Genomic DNA, 21,398 nt, shown 5'->3' on the forward strand with positions numbered 1-21,398 from the left:
GCCTCCAGGATGTCTGAGATCAAGGGCAACGGATAGCGGTCCTTGAGAGTAAATTGATTTAGACCTCGATAATCCAGACACGGTCTGAGTTCTTTAGTATCTTTTTTAGGAACAAAGAACATGGAGGCCCCTGATGGAGATTTAGATGGTCGTATGGTGCCATTTGCAAGATTTGTATCCAGGTATACACGAAGGGCTTTCTTTTCAGGTTCTGATAGGATGAACATCCTTCCAAAAGGAATCACAGCGGAAGGTTCCGTTTCAATAGCACAATCTTAAGGTCTGTGGGGAGGTAAGGCCTGAACAATGGCAGAGGAGAAAACATCAGAATATTCCTGGTAAGCCTCCGGGACCCGGATGATGTTTGAGACTGAGTTTGTGTTCTGATGAGTTGTAGGAAATCCTTTCGATGTTGTAGGATCAAGGTCTGGATGTAAGCAGTGGGACATACAAAACTCAGAACCCAGGAACAAGGATCCTGCTGCCCAATTGATATAGGAGTTGTGTCTTTGAAGCCAGGGCATTCCCAAAACCATGGGGTAATGGGCTGAATTGATGATGTCAAATCTTATCTTTTCTCGATGTTGATTTATAGCAAGCTCGATCTCCTTGGTCTGCAGGGTTATAGGTCCAGAAGAAAGGGGTCTTCCATCAATTGCTTCTACAGGTTGCATGATAGTCCGGGATTCGTAAGGAATATGGTGTTTTAGGACCATTCATGATCTATGAAAACCCCCATAGCTCCACAGTCGACCAGTGCCAGGCTGGGGTATATTTCTTTCTTGGATGTTGTCAAGAAGGCCTGTAAGATTACCAAGGAATTTTGTCCAGGAGAGTTCAAGGATGGAATAGAGGTGGAGAGGACATCTCTCTCCCGAACCTGCACTCCATTTAGGATCGGGAGCTGGCGTTTCCCGAGCGCCGTGGGGGGACAATCAGACATTCTTTTACTAAATGTTTGTCGGATGCACAATACATACATAATCCAGTATGAATCCTTCGCATCCTCTCTTGTGGGGTAATGGGTCCACAGAAGGCCCCTAAATGCATAGGTTCAGGCTCATTGCTTGGAGTAGAAATGCCGTCTGAGCTTGAAGGGGTTCCAATGGGGTTTTTCTGGAGTGGTAACTTGGTTTTCTTTTTTTTCTGCCTTTCTCTCCTGAATGCGAAAGTCAATCTGTAGAGCGAGATCCATTAGGGCTTGGAAGGAACCCGGGCGTGCCACTCTGGCTAGTTTGTACTTGATCTCTTCGTTTAGCCCTCTTCGAAATAAAGTAAAACAAGCTTCAGAGGACCAATCCGCTTCCTTAGCCAGCTGTTTGAAGCATGTGACATACGTGAGCAAATCCTGGGTACCCTGAGGAAAGTCGAGTAAACGTTCCTGGGCACTGTTAACTTGTTCTGGACGTTCGAACATGGTCTTGAGGGCCTCTATAAAGCCGTCGTAGTCATCCAGGACAGCATCACCAGAGTTAACCAATGGGGTGGCCCAGGTCAAGGCATTCCCGGAAAGATGCAAAACAATAAAGCCCCCTTTAGCCCTGGGCGTAGAAAAATAATAAGGCTTAAATGTAAAGTGGACCAAACAAGAATTTAGGAATCCACAAAGGCTCTTTGCAGAACCGTCGTACTTGTCAACGACGCCGCCTAGAATTACACTCTCCTTCGTGGCGGAATCACGGGATAACACCAATTGTTTTAACGTGGCTTTTTCCGCCTTTAAGTTTTTCACTTCGGTCGTCAGCTCTTGCATGTCACGCATAAGATCCTGGACGGCCGCTTCCATGTCTGTATCGAGATCGGTCAGGTGACATCTCAATCTGTCACAGGTTTCCCCTTTTCTCACCTGTTTTCTCTGTTTTGCAGAGTCCTTTGTCAGGGTTTTCTTCCGAGCAGTTCGGGTCTTGTACAAGCCCGCTCGGCCGTATTCGGATCCCAGGATTCGTTCAGCTTCTTCGTCCGGGATCTTTGGAAACTCCAGGAAGTTTGGAATGGAGGCAGCACACGGAGGCGGTCTGCGCGGAACCTGGAAGAAACAGGATCAAGAAAGGTAGAAGGAAAGGAGAAGGAGGAAGGTCCGGGAACCAGGAAGCAACACAGTTCAGGAGAACGAACTACGGAGCACGTCAGGCCACAGCTATCGGTAGCGTTGAGACACGCGTAACCGCAGGGGAGTGGCTAATTTATAGAACATGCTGCATAGGACGTAAAGGTCGATAGACCGCGTTCCGTGTATACGGCCATGTTGGGTGTACTACAGCGAGTAACCCCCGATGTGCCAGGGACCAGGAAGACCAGAAAGGGCGTGATCGATGGATCATGACAAGTGCTGCACCTCAGACCAGCCTAGGGACCCCAGAACTACCCTACACTACTAGTCCAGTAGGAAAGCCCAGCTATGACAACTCTGCCCCATGCTAAAACCCTGGTGATTCCCTGAAGAAAAACATTAAGATGCTACCTCCTCCAACTGAGACATTGTGAAGGTCTCCATGAGCAGACCAAAAATTACAAGAGTAAGAATGGAAGCTTTCCCTTTAACGGAACGTGTTTCTCTGTTCTTGACAAGGGTAGTGAATGTTTAGATATTGTTACAAAGCTCCACAGAATATCAAAGAACTTCTCTCCAGGAGTTAACAGTATGCCCGGTGAGCTCCACTGAACCATAGATACAATGTGGTGAGTTTGAGACTTCCTGTACACTGACAGCTCAGTGCGTGAAGGGATGCTTAAGCCCCATTGCTCAGCGGCAAGAAACTCCTACAGGGGATGCAATATTGCAAGTTCCCCATATACTCAATGCAAATTAATACTCTAAATGCTTGCCCAGTGTGTTCCCAGCTTTAATATCACACCCTGGAAACACAGAAGAGCCACACACAACACAGCCAGCAACTGAGAGGATCAGAGAGGAAATAATAAAATCCAAGATGGCGGATAGCCCAACTCTATCCTCAGCCCATCTAGTGGAGCCCAAAGCAGCCTCCTGTGTACAAATGAAGGACAGCCATAAAACTCTCTAAAAGACCCACTCAGAGGGAGAGGAGGGCCCGCTATGTAGGCACCCACCCCCAGTTGCTCCTTGTGAGTTTTAGGAGTAGAATGCTCTTGTTTGAAGGAAATAGGGGAGTGGACATAGAATCAGAGGCTAGAGGCACTGTGAAGAGTGGAGTATCGTTAACAGTGTATAGCAGCAAGAGGTGGTAAGAGCTAAGAGGTTCAAGAAGGAGGTGGTAACACTAGAAGGGACAATCGAGCAGACAGAGCTGGTGGGAGCTGGAAAAGAGAAGGAAGATTTGGTAACGGAAGAGGGTAAGAGTGAGCACCTGGAGCTTGGGGAAGCCTGGAAGGAGAAGCAGGAGAAGGTGATATCAGAGGGTGAGGGTGGACAGGTGGTGCCAGTAACCAGAGAGGAGGTTTAAGATCACCAGTGACTCAAAGGTGGGTAACTCTCTTTTTAAATAGACTGAAGTCCCCGCAAACTGCGTGTAGCTTGGATTGAGGATTTGCATCTGTGCTTACTGATTGTGCAGGGATTAATATAGGTGCCCCTCAGTGACAACCCTTGGATCAGATGTGTTGGAGTTTCCTTGTACTGTTGAGGAGATCTTGCCTTTGAAAGCTGTGCCCTCCCTCTTGGAATATGACAGTGTGTGTTTCTTTCATGTGTGTGCATGCGCAAGTGCTCGTCTTTGGGAGTCGAGCTGTGCCTGCTTCTCTACGTATGGTGCTGGTAGGGTCTTGTCTGTGGGAATGAAGCAGTCATGAAACCTGTCTATCTCCTTCCATGAGTGTTGCTTTTTTGGGAGGTGTGTGTGTGCTGCATTTGGGAAACCCCAATGCTTCCCCTGGCTCGGCTCAGTGGCGTGACTCTTGGATCATCCACATACCATGCCTGTGCCCATCACCCACTTCCTTGCAGAGGTCCGTGGCCTATTTGCTCATCCAGCAAGGTGTCCCCTACATATGTCAGAGGACTTTTCCATTAAAATATTTTCCTATATAGTGTGACAATGACAAAGGCAGGGATGGTCAGTGTTCTCATGTCCACACCACAGCACCTCATACACCAGGGGCCAATTGCAGGTCAAGCTCTTATCATGCATGCACAATGTATAGCCGTACACTGTAGCATGGCCTAGGCGGCACGCATGTCTGGTCATGTGAAATATGTTGCTACCAGTTCATTCCTAATGCCTGCATCTCCTGCAGCCTGTGGGGTGGGCGGCTTTGAGTGCAGATCATGAGAGAGCTCCCTTGGAAGGCCACACTTTAGTGCAATGGTATGCAGCACACAACAGGCAACCATGATGGTATACTCCACCAGAGGGCCGTACAGTAGCCCTGGCCAGAAAGAACAGGAGACTTGGGAATACCAAATATATGATTGATGCGCTTCTTCCGGGTCCATGTGTGTATGCGCAGTGCTGCAATGTTGCTGGCCTCTACCCACATAGTAACTGAAAGGGCTGAGTAGGTGCCTCCCCAGGGGGTTACCCCTGGCACCTGTACAAGAGAGGCATCATGTGATGTGTTCAGCTGTGCGTAAGACTAGGCGTGTGCGAGTTTAAGTGCAGCCAGGTACCTCCGCACTGGTGCACCTCAGATGGCTGTGCAGTTGCAGAGTGCTGGCAGAGTGCTGCGTGGGTCTAGCTGCCGTGGGTGATAGCAATTCATGGTCACGCTGGCATCAAACACCATCTGGACATTCAGAACGTGCTAGTTTCGCCTGTTCCTGCAATAGTGTTTCATGACCTGGTGAGGTCTGAGAGCCACATGGGTGCAATCAAAGGCCCTGCACACTGCTGGGACACCTGCTATGCCACAGAATGCTGCACATTTCCTGTTCCCTTAAATGCATCATGGGGCACAGATGTATGTTGCCTGGCAGATGTGAGAATTACGTTAAAGACCTGGTTTAGGGCCTGTCACTGTGAGGACTTGGATATCCTTGCTTTGACCCCACTAGTCTGCTGGAAGGAGGGTTACATGTAATAATGTCCCCTCAAAAATATCGCCATGCAAAAAGATCGCAGGAAATTTGCAGTTTTTTGTGGGACATTATTACATGGAACATGCAGGGGACACCCCTGCAACTCCCAAAACCTTTTTTTATTTTTCATGGCGAGCGGGGGACACCCCTGCAACCGCTGCTGTCCCTGTCCCTATATATATGGTCACCTATATAATGTCGCCATGACCTTTTCCTGGCGACATTATATACGGCGACCATATATATAGGGATATTATTACCTGATACCGGAAGGAGCCAGTGGCAAAGAAACACAAGCCTGCTGACGTCTTCACCAGCTGGGTTCTGGGATGCCCTTGCATGGCAGTTGCTGCAAGGCGCCTTTCCCACTGTGTTGACGTATTGGGTATTACTTGGAGGTGGGTGGGGTTGGTTGCGCAACCTCCTTCTGAATATTGTTTCCCTCCTTCTCCTCCTCATCACTGGACGCAGCAGCATGACGCCCGCTGGACCAGCCATTCTGGAAGTCTGCCCCCACAGGAGTGTGCTTGGGTTTTGTACTGTGCATAGTTTCTGACTGGTGTGAGATGTGGCACTTATTTTTGTTAGATGTATAACCAGCTCACTCTTCAGGTGCACTTGCTCCAGTTTCTGATGGGAGCAAATGGTGATGGGCATTTTTCCGAAGAAAATCATTTGCTGTAGGTTTGCGAGTAGCGTCTTTGCCGCATGTATTCCCAGTTTCCAGTGGCACGCCCCTCTTGCGTGTATAGTTGGGAAGATTTCAATAATCTTTACCCCCACCTGGTGCAGCTTGTGTCCTGATTCTGAATAAGCTTGTGCATCTTGTAGATGCGCATTTCTATGAAGGTAGAAATCTTGCACATGTTTTGATCTTCAACTTGCTCAGTTGGAGAGCACTTCCCCACTATAACAGGATGACTTAACCAACTGAAGCTCGCTACCGCCACTATGTTGTAGGGGACGATATGTGGGGTTTATGAGTACTCCTTAATTATTCAGGCCTTCTATCGCTTACATCACCCCACACCCTTAGTTCCTCATGGGGTTCCAGACGGGACTGTTATGCGTACAGGTTTTCGTAATGGCCTACGTACGTTTCATGTAACCAAAAAACACAGGAGACCCAACCAAACGTCAGGCAGTGGATGGCGGGGCAGATTACTTCAAAATGCGGTTTTCCGAGGCGGCTGGAGGTTGCCATGGAAGTTAGGCAATACGTTGCTAAGGAGACGCAACGTTCGTGCTGGATCACGGCGGTGATAATGTGATCCTGGATGCTTAACCCGCCTTCCTGCTTGCTCAGTGCTTCTGATCAAGCATTTTGTGGCGCTACTCATTTCTTGACCTTGTTCTTTGACTACTTGGTAACTTTGACCCCCTGATTTGGATCCGACCTTGTTTTTGGATCTTCCTAGTCTGTTTAGGTAACTCTGTGCTTTTCTGGTATTCGACCTCCTCTTTCTGCCCGTGGATTCTGTTTTGCCAACTCCTTAGTCTTGTCTTGCCCATGTGATTCCCGACCCGGCTTTGCTTAAAGGATTTCTTTGGATAGCGCTGACTTCACGTAACTCTTGTTCTTCTGTTCTTACTTTCTTGTACTGGTTACAGCCTCAGCTGCACCGTGGGACAGCCTCCGCTGCGCCGCAGGACAGCCTCCGCTGCTCCGTGGGAAAGCATCCGCCGTCCCGCGACACAGCCTCCACTGCACCGTGGGACAGCATCCGCTGCAACGTGGGATAGCATCAGCTGCGCCGCAAGACAGCCTCCGCTGCACCGTGGGACAGCATCTGCTGCATCGCGGGAGTTGTAACAACCGTTGTTATACCGCGGATATTCTTGCTTAGGTATTCCTTGTAAATCAGACAGAGGTTTGGTTTCCTCGTTTCATCAATAACATTTGCCAGTTATACTTCGTGCTCCACCATTTTGGAATCCCTCTGGTAAGAATTTCAGTGCAGTTACGTATTTGTTGGCAGTCTTGTTTCTTGTACATCAGCGATTGTAAAACCAGAGGGGTTGTTTGTTTTGCAGAATATTCATACTATATTCGGCCCGTACTCTGATCGTGGTAAATCTTCTTAGGATCAGTTCTTTCACTGATCAGGTTAGTGTGGGAGGAGTGTTAGTAGATGCTTTGAGCCAGAAGGTGTATTTGGATACTAATTGTGCTTCTTTCTTTCTACAGCTACGTTGGTCTCGGAGGGAAATCCAAACATCTTTCAATTAATTGATCCCTCTGTATGTGTGTTTGTACCATTCAGAGGGGTACATTGGTGGGAAGAATTTTTCTTCTACACTACGGGGTCAACCAGTGAAGAGGAATTCTGACAGGGACAAAAGTCTGCAAGGTTCAGGGGATGCCACACCATGGAGTAACTTTGCTGAAAATGTTGGGGGGGGGGGACATGACATCTAAAGGAAAGGGCCCCTGCCAAATGAGGGGGGCAAAATGATGTGCCACAAAGTTTGGGGGGGCAAACACCCTTGCCCCCCCTAAAGTGATGCGCATGATGCTACAATCACAGATGGGGAATCCACTTTATTTAAGATATCGAGAAGGAGAATTGAAAAGGTTGAGATATCTGCTCTAAAGGACCGAGGGTCAGGATCCTTGACTTGTCCTACAATGTACCAGGAATATACAGCGCCGAGCTCGCTACTCGGATAAAATCACAAGTCCAGGGATACAGTGTCAAGCACTCATCTTGTGCTCTTAACGGGGCTCTTAAGGTCTCAGGGGTAAAGCGCCCAGCTCGCTTCTTGAATGCAATCACAAACCTGGGGATAGAGCGATGAGAATGCTTGTTGGTTAAAAGGTTCTCAACCTCTGGTCCACAGGCCACCCTTCCTATGCTACTTGGTGTCCAGTGGCACACCCCTCTTGCATGCATAGTTTGGAAGATTTCCATAATCTTTACTCCCAATTGGTCCCTTCCTACTCCCTCTAGCCTTGGGGAATGCCTTACCAGCAGGTTCTCCTGCCAGGGTGTTACCATTACTTTAACAAGCAAGTCAGGTTCCCTTTTGCCAGGGTTGTTGTCAGTGTGCAGTTATCACCCTCAAGCCAGGCGTCGCTCTCCTGGGCTTGACCCCTCAGCAGGCTCTGGTTTCTTTCTGTTTCTGGCTCCTGCCGGACTCTAAGCTACAGCTCCCAGCTGACATATAACTTAGTGTCTCTCTTGCTTTATGACGCTGGTCAGAGACTGGGGTTTAATCTGACGAATGCTCTTCCTTCTTGATGAGAACGGGTTTCCTCCTGAAATGCAGCACCCCCCACACCCCTTGCAGGCTGCAGTGGATCCTTCTCTCTGGCTCTCCATTTTCAATTCATTCTTGCTGGAGTGCTTTTCTCACTCTGCCAAACACTGATCTCCCCCAACCCTTCTTTTAGGGAGGTGCACTGCCCAAATTGCCTAATAATGCGTGGGATTAATTTAACAATTTCCCTATCACCCACAGGTTGTGAGATTTGTCGGGTCCCCCCCCCCTTTTTATTGCATGTGTTTTGTGTCTTTGTGTTCCTGTCCTGAAGTGTTGTGCGTTTTCCTTCTCTCTCCCACTAATTGACTAATTGTCTTTTATTACAGATGGCCTTAATAATCTCTAGAGTCCGATATATGATTCAGGGATCTTTCTTAACATTCCTTTCAAAACAGCTTCTCAATGTTTTTGGGACTGTAGGTAGACTTCACTAATGGATTGTTTTGCATCGTCCCTCAGCCTCCCGCACGCTCCCTCCACCCTAATCCAGGCTTCCCTAGCACCAAGGGTTACTATGAACCCTAGAGATCGATGACCATTACTGTGACAATAAGCCCCGAGACAGCGGGCCATTACCGCCTAAGGTGATGCCCCCATGGCCCACAGTTACAGGCCTGAGCATAGCGAGGGACTTAACGAAGGCCACGGGGGCATTTCCGTAGGCAGTAATGGCCCGCCGTTGAGGGGCTTATTGCCATTAGTACCCCTGCCCGTTAGACCGGGTGTAACACTCACCTGATTCCCGTAGAGGCGCCGGTCTTGACTGGGCGTATACCGTATCTTCAAAGGTGATGTGTAACACACGGCTGGCTCTTTGGGCTGGACCTCTGTGCACTGTATGTCTGACTCGAAGGGTAAGATGTCTGCAGATAGAAAATATGGGATTAAGGAACTGGGTTATTGAATGTCTCTCTTTTCTTCCCTTTCTCTTCTCCTGTAGAACCCCAAAGGTTAACGCTCTCACCTTAGGTAAGTGAACGCCGTGCTCTCCATCTGCCTCGGGGCAGGGTGCTGTAACCAGTTTCTTCACTGGATAAGGGGAGCAGGCCTTTTGACTTCAGAGGACTGCTGTCCGTCGTTTACTGCACGAACGGTAAGTTTCGAGTAATTCTAAAATCTTTAAAGTCTTTAGTAATGATGTTTCTTGTTTTGCAGGGTTCCGGCGATGGCGGATGACGGGCTGAAGTGAGTTGAAGATGGAGCCCGTGTGATGAATACAAGCGACTGGTTCTTTCTTGTCTTTATAGGTGTTGCTGAAGACTGGATTCAGGATGGTAAGCCTTTTTCCTTAGGCCCAGGATCAGATGCAGAAGACACGATGAGCGTTCTGCTGCAGAGGATGCAGAATAACGCAAAGCAAGATTCATCCATCGGGTGTGGTTTAAATAGCCTCCTGTAGTGCTTAGGTGTCTCCTTCCACAGCCACGCCTAGGTAAGAAAAGAGTTCCTGCTTTCCAGAAGAGTTCCAGTGTTCTGAATCTAGGGAGTGGCTCCTGCCCCACCCAACAGGAAAAGTAGTTCCAAACAGAAGAGGATCAGAGGCTCAACTGGCAGGCAAGTAAGCAGCATGGTCTGCTGCAGGTAAGTCCACCCAAGCATTATGAGCCGGCGCTTCCAGCGCTGGGTCTGGGCATATTTATGAGCCTGGTGCCACTGGCGCCAGGACTGTGTCCAAAAGGTCCCAATTGGGACTGGTTGGCACTCGGAACCTGGGTTATGGATATGCTTCCAAGGGAGTTGGGAAAACCCTGACCTTTTGGAAGCAGAGATCATGACACCGGGGAACTTATGTTTTTTTTCCCCGGCTGTGAGACGCGTTGCGTTTCACAGTCCGAAAAAAAAAGTTTCAAAAAGTTTTTAAACATGCCCACTGCAGACAGAAAACATAGTCCATTTCTCTTTCCGTGGCAGCCATATTAAACAAATAAAATTGCCACCATTGAAGAGGAGAAGGGACTATGTGTAGTCCCTTCTCCCTTTCCATGGCGACCATTGAAGTAAGTTGAAAAAAAAGTAAACAAAAAAAATGGTCCCCATGGAAAGTGAGAAGGCACTACCCTTTTCATGGTGGCCATTCCGGAACGAAAATGCCATTGTAGATGGGAGTGAGCTGCACGCTGTTGTGTGAACGGGATTACCACCAGGTAAGGTTGGGAATCCAGCCAACCAGAGGTAAATGATTTCTTTTTTTTTATCGCACCGGGTACTAATGCCTATTCTTTCCTCTCTGTGTTGGGATGGCCTAATTGGCTGTGGTCTTCAACCTATATGCCAAGGCCTTATCTAACGTACTCTTCTGGGGCTTCCCAAGGATATCCTGCACTAAGATTCCAAGAAGAATGGTCTCAGTGATGTTCTGAATGGTGCCTGTCAGACTCTCTTTCTTTTTCTCTCTGCTACTCACTCCTTTTTGCTCTTTTCCCTGATCTTGCCTACCTTTCTTGTTCTGCTCCCTCTCTTGTCTGTCTCCCTCTCTCTCCACCTACTTCCTTTTAACTTTCATTCCCTCTCCTTTTTCTGCTTTCTCACTCTCGCCCTTCCTCGGCTTTCTCTTTCCTTCCTGCCACTTCTCTTCTCTGCTGTCCCTTTGGTCTTCTTACACTCCTCTCCTTTGTATTTCTACCACTTCCCTCCTCCATTGACTACTTCCTCCTACCTTCCCCTGTAGAACTCCTTCTTTTCTCCCTTACCTCTCACGCTCTCTCACACATTCTCTCTCTATCTCGTAGTCTCTCCCTCTCTCTCCTGTCTCTTTCACCCTGTAGACCCTCACAGTACACTACCTCCTTCCACCCTCTACACTCTCAATTTACACTTCCTCCTTCCACTCCACCACTCTGACTCACATAAACCCTCAAAATCACAGCTACACTCATTCCACTTGATACTTCTCCCTCTCTCCAACACAATAATTCACCTGCACTCCTAGCCAGGCTTGAACTCTAAATCTGCCATTTTGAAGTCAGGCAGAAATATCCACAGCTATGCATGGCTCCACGTTCTACCTCCAGCTTTAGGGATGGTCCCTGCACTTCCTCCATGGCTATTTCTGCATCACATTATTAGTAAAGCAATGCTGGTGGGACCCGGGTCTCCCTGTTGTAATGATCACTATGTGTGTGTGATTCCTTACTGCAGAATTGGTACGAGGAATGCTGTTTTTGAAATATTCTGGCTTGCTCCACTACAACAGAGAAGCAGCAAGCAGAGCTTTTCCATCGTTTGTGTCCATGTGAGGGCTAGAGCAGGATAAGGGGTACAAAATGAAGGTCGCAAGCTACTAGCTAGGCATACAAAGTCACATGCCCCCTTCAGTTCCCTGCATACGCACAACATTGATAGCTAGCTGCAAGTGAAAGTTATGAGGCCTGCTAAACTTTACCATAACATCCATTTAGCCAAAGTTAAATACATGGCGATTTTACAGATGGCCTCAAGAACATACCAACACTCGAAGACAGTTCAAGGATTTTTACTGTGAAAATCGAAAAGGCCGTCCCTCTCTCTTTATCGTAGTGCGAGACATTCCCTACATAACCCGAGGCTTGTCACAAATGATCGGTAACCCCCGACTAAAGAGCTGCCTGACTGGATGTGATGACCTAAAATCAAACACTGTCTGCACCTAAGACTCCATCTGGGAACAATCACGGTGGTCCCTGCTCTACATTCCCAATGTCATTTAACATAAGTGTTTGCGTGCCTTTCATACACCCAAGCCTCACTTGGTCTAATCCCTTGGTGCGCTGATTTTCCTCTCCCTATCTCGCTCTCCCTTTCCTCCTTCTACTCTCATCCCTCCTACTCCACCCACCGTCTTCTCTCTGTCTCGCTGACACTCCCTCCTCTCGCCCTTCGATGTCCTTCGCTTTACTACCTATCTCCACCCTACTACCCTCCCTATACCACCTCCACACTACTCGTATCCTCTATCTCCACAGTTATTACCACTATTACCCTCTCCAAAGTCTTGCTGCTACCCTCTCCACACTTCTATTACTCCCCTAGCCACACTACAACTACTACGCTACCCACGACTTTTTCCACAGTCACCCTCCTTTCACCCTTCCAGTGTCCTTACCACTCACTCCCTACTCTATCAGTTACACTCTCACCCCTTCCACGCACACTCTCAGCCATGTACCACTTTCTCTCCTCAACCAACACCTCACCTTGCACACTCCTTCTGTAATTCCCCTCCGTGCTCTTCTCCCCCTTCCTTCCTTTACCTCAGCTCTTAGTCTACCACTTTTTTTACCTCACCCAAATAACCCACACCTTCCTGTTTCCTATCTTCCCTTTTATCCATACCCTTTCCCCACCATTGGCTATCTTCCTCTTCTTGTTCCCTGGGCCTACCACTAACTGGCCTCTTCCACTGGAAGGTGTTACAATTGAGCAAAAGCATAAAAGTGGTCTTCGGCCCCGCCCCTTTTTAATACATGGTTACACCGCTCTCTGCAATGCTGGCCCACCGCAGCAAGTCACTTTCCTTTTCCCGAACGTATTAGGCTTTTACATGAAATCAAGTATTGTATTACAACACTGGTAAACAACTTTAAGCAGATCAGTAGTCAAACGTCTCTGTAACATCTCGTCCTTCTGGCATTCTTTCATTCCCCCCTCCCTTCGCTTCTTTGCCCCCCACATGCCCCATTTGATTCTCTCATCCCACTCTCTTCCTACCAAGGCTCAGCAGGAGTTGCTTTGAATGTGACAGTTTGCTTGAGTGCTCTTTGGCATGTATGGGAGGCCAGAATGACAACTGGACCGCTCAACGGCCCTGTACTATGTAACTGCACTGTCCTAGTGATTGAGTACATTGTGCAGCTGGAGCGCTCCATGGTCTTAAGTTGGGTGGAACCGTCGTTGGAGTCCAGGTCGCGTAGGCCACTAGGATTGCTTGACTGGGGTGTGGATCATTCGGCAGTCTGGAGCTCCCTTTCTATTTCCCTCCCAGTCTGGTCACTTGCTCTTCCACTGCCAGGTCTTCTGGAAACTGTAATTTTCTAGGCGAAACAGAAACAGACTGGCCAGCATCATGCAGAACAGGCATGAGGCACATGGTACACATTTCATGCATTCTGGCACACAAAGAAGAGACCGGGACTGGGGCCCTCCCAACTCCAGCTCTCCGTCTCTGGGGCAGAACTGGCACTGGGGATACCAATGTTGCAGCCACTGAGCATCTCCTGGCAGTCCAAAGGTGTTGCACATGAACTCCCTTCTAACCCAAACTTCAGGCCCTCCCATGATCGTAGGCAAATTAAACTGTAACGTGTCCCCGATTTACTTATGGAAGCATAAGTAGGCTTCAGACCCCAGGCTGAGAGGGTTACCCACCCCCTTTTGACAGGCCCAGCCACACAGAGAACATAAGATAAATTACAAGTTTGAATGTTGGGTGCATGAAAAACCTTTTGTTTGGTGTGAAAATCCTACCACCTTTGAGTTAGGCCCCCCTTGGGCATAAACTGAGCTTGTCTTGGGTTACAATATATTTATTTATTTTATTTATTTGTACATTTGTATAGTGCGCAAAGCCCAAGGTCATCTAGGCGCTGAGGCTTAAGAATATGGTTACAATTTATGTATCTTCAAACAAAAAATACATTTATACAGTGAGACAGGTATACGTTACACATTCAAAATATACATACGGATTTTGAAACAGAGGATAACACCAGTGTGGTTAAGGCTATGTGTACTTAGGGTTAGTTCTGGTGGTGGCTGAGGCGTTCCTGTGGATGCTGCGAGCTGAGAGGCATTGGGGAATGTTGTGTAAGGTCAGATCTGAAAAGTAGAGTTTTTAGGTTTTTTCTGAAAGACCAGAGGGATGTGTCATTTCTTAGTTGTGTAGGGAGGGCGTTCCACAATTTGGCTGCTATCACCGGAAAGCGTGCACCTCCCGCTTTCTGCCTTCTATATCTACGTGTGATAAGCAAGTTGGTGTAGGATGACCGAGTGGGTCTGTTAGATTGAGTTTTGCTGATCAGGTTGCTAAAATAGACTGGCACATTATTCGAGATCCATTTGTGTGAGAGCATAAGAATTTAAAATGTGATCCTGTCATGGACTGGGAGCCAGTGGATGTTACACCTGATAGATGAAATGTGTTCGTTGTAAGGAATATTCAGTGCCGCTCTGATGGCATTATTTTATACAGTTTTACGTTTTTTGATATTTCTGGTGCTGGTTCCAGCAAATAGAGAGTTACAGTAATCAATCCTGAAGATGATCAAAGCTCTAGCCAGTGTAAAGGAGTTGTCCATGGAATGGAAAGGTCTGCTAGCTCTTATCAATTTAGCCGTGTAGGCAGCAGAGGTGACTATGGCGTTGACCTGTCTATTTAAGGTGAGGTAGGAGTCAACGTAGACCCCAGTAATTTTTATTTTGTTGGTGACCGTGATAGTATTGCCGTCGATATTGAATGATTTGCACTCTTGTGGGAGATTGCTAAGCTTAGATTTATTACCGATTAGAATTCCTTTGGTCTTGTCATCATTAAGACACAATTCATCGAGGGCCATCCAAGAGTATTTGTGTATAATCCGCATAATTTGTATATGTGATACCCATTTTATCTAATTTGTCAAACAGGAGCTTTGTAAATGCATTGTATAGGGTGGGTGACATGCAGGATCCTTGCGGTACGCCACAGGTCACCAGTGTAGAAGGGGCTTCTGAGGTATCAGAAAAGACCCTGATGGTCTGATTAGAAAGAAAGGATTTGATCCATTTGATGGCTCCAGGAGAGAAGTGGGCAGCTGTTTCAAGGTGTTTGCACTGAATGTCGTGATTGATCAAGTCAAACGCAGCGGAGCGGTCTAACAGGAGGAGGATACAGAGGTCACCTTTATCATTATATTGGTCCACTTGCGTTTTCAAGTCTAGAAGGGCAGTTTCAGTTCCATGGCCTGGTCTGAATACTGATTGTCTTATGCCCAAAAGATTATTGTATTCCAAGAATGTTTGGATCTGCAGATAGGCTGCGCGATCAATGATGTTTAGTAAAAAAGTTACTGTGGTGATAGGATGGAAGTTAGAGGGGATGTTGGGGTCTAGTGTGGGTTTTTTCAGCAATGGAAGAACCCAGGCTGCTTTTACATCTTTCAGTACTGCATTGGTGGCAAATAAGCTATTGATCAGGCTTGTAACGAAGGGCGCAAATTCAGTCGCACACTCTTTTATCAAGGTTGCAGGGCAAGTGTCGCTTTTGCATCTGGAGGGTTTTAGGCCTTTAATAATATTGATAGTGTCTGAAGTAGACAGTGAGGTGAAAGCAAATTTGTTAGCCTTGAGAGGAATTCCGTTGAGGGAAGTGTAGATGGGAGGGTGGCGTTGAGGTTAAGTTTGGATTTTGTTTGTATTCTTTTTTGTTGTAGTAATGAGATTTTGTCTGCTAAGGCATTTTGAATATTGGAACACCATTGTTCATCTCTAATAGTTTGGTCTGGGGTAGGTGCTGGTGATTCCAGTTCGTGGAGAATGTTAAATAGTTCTCTAGTATTAGATTGGGTATTTGAAATTCTTTGGTTGTAGACTTCACTGTTTGCTTTAATAATTTCCTTTTTATAATTATTGGCTTGAGTCTGGAAGAGGGTTTTATTCTCTGGAATTGGCGACTTGAGACAGTTGTTTTCTGCAGACCTTTTGGTTGCCCGCATGGTATGGAGCTCAGGGTAAACCAAGAGTTAATATGGGCATTAGGTTTGGCTTTTTTGCTTTTTGAAGGGGCTACTTTTTCGATAGCTGCAAGCATAACTTTGTTGTATTGGCTGACCAAAGCCGATGGGTCATTGTCAGAATACATCAAATCCAATAAGGTTGCTAGGTGTGGCAACATGTTGTCTCCGTTGATATTTCTGGAAGGAGCCTTGGGTGCTATTGGGGGATGTTTCGTAATTTTAGTGGTAAGAGTAGTAGTGAAGATTATGGTGTTATGATCTGACCAAGGTGTAGGAGTGTTAGAAAGGATGCAAGTGACGCAATTAGTGTCAGCTATCCAGTCTAAGGTACGTCCTTTTTCATGGGTGGGGGAGCATATTCTATGTGTTAACCCTTTAGCTTTCATGGAAACGGCCAGGAGGCCTGCAGGAATATCCTGTGGGTCATTCAGGCCTAAGTTGAAGTCGCCTTGGATGATAGATTTGGAGTGGGGTTTCATGTTATGTGCCAGAAGAGAGGTGATGCCATCTTCAAAAGTGGAGATAGCGCCTGGGGGCCTGTAGACGATATGTAGTGTGAGAGTGCTGGTATGTGTAAGTGAGATTTTTAGTGTGATGACTTAGACTGCAGTGAAGGGGGGGTTCGGAGGATGTTCTTATGTTCAAGGCTTTTTTGGCTGTTAGGGCTACTACTCCTCCTTTTGTTGTTATTCTATCCTTCCTGAAGATAAAATAATTTATATAGATTAACTTTCTGAGAAAGTTCAATCTACAGGCACAGCAGGTATCTCTCTCTAACCCTGCGCTACCCCTTTGTTGGATTACTTAACCACTCCCTGGTCAGGGCTGCATTGTCAGTCAGTCCTTGAACCTTGCCTGCAATGTTGAAAACTGCCTCCCTGACATTGAGTGCTTTGTAGACGAGTATTAGAGTACTACGTCTTCTTGGTGGAATTCTGCTGTGTGCTTGCCTAGGAAAAAATCCTGCTGCCGAAGGTGAACTGACCCATCTTTATTGGTTGTGGTGTTTCAACAAGGTGAATAACCTCAGGTGTGACTATACATATCTCATGCCAGCTACAGTGCCTCACCCACATTCAGGCGGATTTGGTGTTTGGCTGTTGTTTTCCTGGGAGAGTTTCAACTGCATGCTGCAAGCCCTGTCCTCCCCTCCACTGCATGCTGCAAGCACTATCCTCCCCCTCACTGCATGCTGCAAGCCCTAGCCTCCCCCTCACTGCATGATGCAAGCCCTATCCTCCCCTCCACTGCATGCTGCAATCCCTATCTTCCCCTCACTGCATGCTGCAAGCCCTAGCCTCCCCCTCACTGCATGCTGCAAGCCCTATCCTCCCCTCCACTGCATGCTGCAATCCCTATCCTCCCCTCACTGCATGCTGCAAGCCCCATCCTCCCCTCCACTGCATACTGCAAGCCCTATCCTCCCCCTCACTGCTTGCTGCAAGCCCTATCCTACCCCCACCGCACCACCCCATGGGCCTCTTCCTGGTGGTGCCACACCCCACATTTGTGAGTCGCCTTTACTAGGACTTAGCCTGAGGTTCTCCTCTGATCTCCCCTTAGCACTTCCCTCCATGGCCCTCATCCAGCACTTATCCACTCCTCTCTTCACCATTCCAACCCCTTCCCTTGCACTTCTCCTCAATGCACTTGCACGGTCGAATGCCACAAGGCCTCATAGGACCACAACTGTATATTACTGTTTTTGCCACTGTTTTTATTTCCCCTGTTCCCTTCCCATTTAGCCTTGTGGCGCTTTGAAACACAATTCTGTTGTATAAAGCGCCTTACAAATGCTCAATAAAATTAAAATTAAAAAAATCACTGTCTCATGTTCACACCCTCTGGAATTCTTATAAACCACAGTGTAGATGCACAGTGCACATTTTGCCACTACCAGAACAGCAAAGGAAGCCACAGGGTGTTAGAGAGCAGCAGCAGGTTATATGCTGTCCCAAGAGTTCTAACAGCCTTATCATATATCTCCAGCACCAACAAGTGCCACGTAAGGTGCTGCCCATGCAGGCGTCTGTACTTAAGCTCGATGTACACATTGGACACTAGTGTGAGGTTCACTACTGAAAAACTGGAATTAATTAAACCCCGGTACTAACACCTGTATGTGTTAGGGCTAGGATGGATAAAGCAGCTATTATTAGTATGTCTGTGCCCACTATCCAGCATCTACTCAGGAGGGCAGGAGTCCCCTGACTCAGCTAGGAGAATCAGAAATCCTGCAGCTGCACGTGTAAATCAGCCTGCACCCCCCAGGGTAAGCGACCCCACCAGGCAACACACTGATATTGCCAGCGTTGGCCGGATGTCTCACCTGCTGAATTTCTACCAGTGAGCAAAGAAACCACGCTTACTTCGACCTGCATGCCTCAAGGACTGAGAAAATGGCGGCCGCGATTTTTGTTGCTTTGTTGCCAAGCAACCTGCTTTGCTTGGCCAGATCCCCTTACTTCCCTGAGACTTGCTCACCCGAAGGCGAGAGCCGGGCCAAACTAGTGAGGGCCATTAAGGAGGGCGCAGCCCATCTGTGCCCACTACCCGGCATCTACTCAGGAGGGCAGGAGGTCCCTGACTCAGCTGCTACCAGGAGAATCAGAAATCCTGCAGCTGCACATGTAAATCGGCCTGCACCACTCAAGGGTAAGCGACCCCACCAGGCAACACACTGATATTGCCAGCATTGTCCCGATGTCTCACCTGCTGAAATTTCTACGAGTGAACAAATAAACCACGCTTACTACGACCCGCACGCCTCGAGGACTGAGAAAAGGGCAGCTGCGATTTTTGTTGCTTTGTTGCCAAGCAACCTGCTTTGCTTCTGTCTCCCCTTACTTCCGTGAGACTTGCTCACCGGAATGCAAGAGCCGGGCCAATATAGTGAGGGCCATTAAGGAGAGCGCAGCCTGTCTGTGCCTGTCTGTGGCAGGACGCCAACAACTGCTGAATCGCAGAATCCCCGCCCTGACACTGTTACATGGTTACTGTATGTACATTTGTGAACCTGTACTTGCCTCTGCCCACCCCACATTATATGCCGGTAATACTGCATCATATGATTACAGGGCGCCCAACTACTGTGTTCACTACAACACCAGGCATATTGCCCTATCACCACCGGGAAAGAAATCACGCAGTAGCGCTGCCCTAAGCCGACGACCTGTCTCAACAACTCTCCCCCAGCGACACTTTCGCTGATACAAACACTTTGATCCGCTGGAAATGACTGTGGCATACTGTACCTCATCGTATACTGCTGTGCCACATGCTGCGCTGTACCACTTCTTTACCTATGCATAATCAGCTGCATCTGTATCTAGATGACCTATATCTAATGTGGATTACTTCTGCAAATGTATACCGCCTGACTTGTGCGTGTCCACAACTATTAAGTGGTCCATAAGTGACCTGTACCACCACCTCCCCTATTCGAGCAGCCCCATATCCCCTTCCACTCTGCCTAGGTCTATACTCCGAAACAGCCCGCTCTGAAATAGCCTACCGGTTTGAATGTCTACGGTGAAGCCCATACCCTTGCCTAAATAGCTGGTGCCTACACCCAGGTATACGTCGAGTAGCCCCCACCTACGCCTTAACTGTCGTTGCCTATGCCCGTTGCTGTTTTAACCTGCATTTTTATCTATGCCTGCGTAGCCCATGGAACTATATGAGTAGCCTACGCCACACCTCCACACTAGGAGGAGTGGCTCAGGCAGCCCTGTCTATGCCCTTTGTCTAAACAGTCAAACTAGACTATGAAGATTTGTGGGGTTGACAAACTGTGGACCTGTAGGGCGCTGGTAGGATAAGGTGGTCCGGTGGTTGCTGTTAGGCAGGTTACTCAGATATATGGACGAGTCAGATTTTTGTCATTATTAAGGTTGTTTATTCCTTGGTTAGTAAGCATCAATGAAAAACATCATTGTAGGCATAAATGACAGTTTTGACATGTTGATTCGTTACACAGCCGACGCACGTTTCGACCTAAGTCTTTTTCAAGGCCAAATGAGTTAGGGGGTGAGCTTCGAGGTGCTGTAGGCTGGTCCTCCCATGTATGGGTGCCAGGAGGCTGGATAGCCGTTCTTCGGCCGGGTCCGGCGGTTTGGTGCTGTGTAAGCGTTCTCTAACGCCTATGCTAAAACTACAAACTAGACTATGAGCCTCATGATGAGGCCGTCGGTAAGGGGTTAATGGCACCGGTAAGGATGCCGTTGCCATTAACCCCCTACCTCCACATTCCGAGGTCCCTTAGCAGGTCCCACTAAGGCCGGCTGGTTTTACCAGCCGCCCTTAGCGGAAGCCGCTAAGGGTCCAGGGAGCTAATAACGGGCCCGCTGATTGCGGGCCCGTTATTAGCTCTTTCCCCATTCCCATTGAGCCCTATGGGGGCTCGAATGGGAATGGAGAATGGTTTTCAGAATGGTGACTTACCGGGTGCTCCAAGGTTGGAATGACCCGGTAAGTCCCCATTCTGACTACCCGGACACAGGTTTCAACCTCGTAATGAGGCCCTATGACTATTCAGTCTATGCCTTTTGTATTTGTGTATGGGCATGTTATGAGCAGCTCTTGTCTATGTCTATGCCAGAATAGCCGAACCAGACTACGCCTGTTTTTAACCTATGCCTATATACTTGTGTATGTGCATGCTATGAGCAGCCCTTACATACATCTGAGCCTTCTACATCCATGCCGAAAATGCTTAACCTGCTTACATCTAGGTGAATGTCCATAACTGTGTAGCCTCTGTACTCACTTCAGCAGCACCTTGTCTATTCCCTAGAACATATTGCCTGAGCAGACTATGCACATGGCCACGCCTAAGTAGCCATAGCTTAGGACTGAGTAGACCTAAGTAGCCTACGTCCACTTACAGAAACTTGCCCTTGTGTCCCACTAGCGACCACGTACAACCTATGTACTAACTAGCCAGACCCCCATCTAACCAGGCTACACTGTAGCAGCCTACCACCTGGTTGTTTAGCCCAAAGCAGCGTACGTTTGATTTCTCAAGACTAGCCAAACAGCATCCATTAGAGCTACACACAACTACCTTTAGTAGGCCCACGCACTACCAGCCCCAATAAGAATTGGCCACACCAGTACTCCTACACTTTACCCCTTTCGATAGTCCAGAATGTATGCCACTTATCATGACACTAGCACCATCTTCACTACTGATACTACTCATCATTTATAAGCTAAGCATAACCACATATATGCCAATCAACATGCAACCATCATGCCAGCCTCCTGACTGAAATAATAGACTCTGAGCTAGATGACCTCGTCTTTATGAACCCATATCCAGTGCCAACTACCAACCTAGTGATCAGAATAATACCAAGCATCATTTTCCATGCGGTAGACCAGACCTTGAGTCTTTGTCGAAAACCCCATTCCATGTCCCCCACAAACCGCCACATGTAAAAAGTAATGCC

This window comes from Ambystoma mexicanum, chromosome 5q, assembly GCF_040938575.1.
Source record: "Ambystoma mexicanum isolate Mex_15411 chromosome 5q, UKY_AmexF1_1, whole genome shotgun sequence".
Taxonomy (NCBI): Eukaryota; Metazoa; Chordata; class Amphibia; order Caudata; family Ambystomatidae; genus Ambystoma; species Ambystoma mexicanum.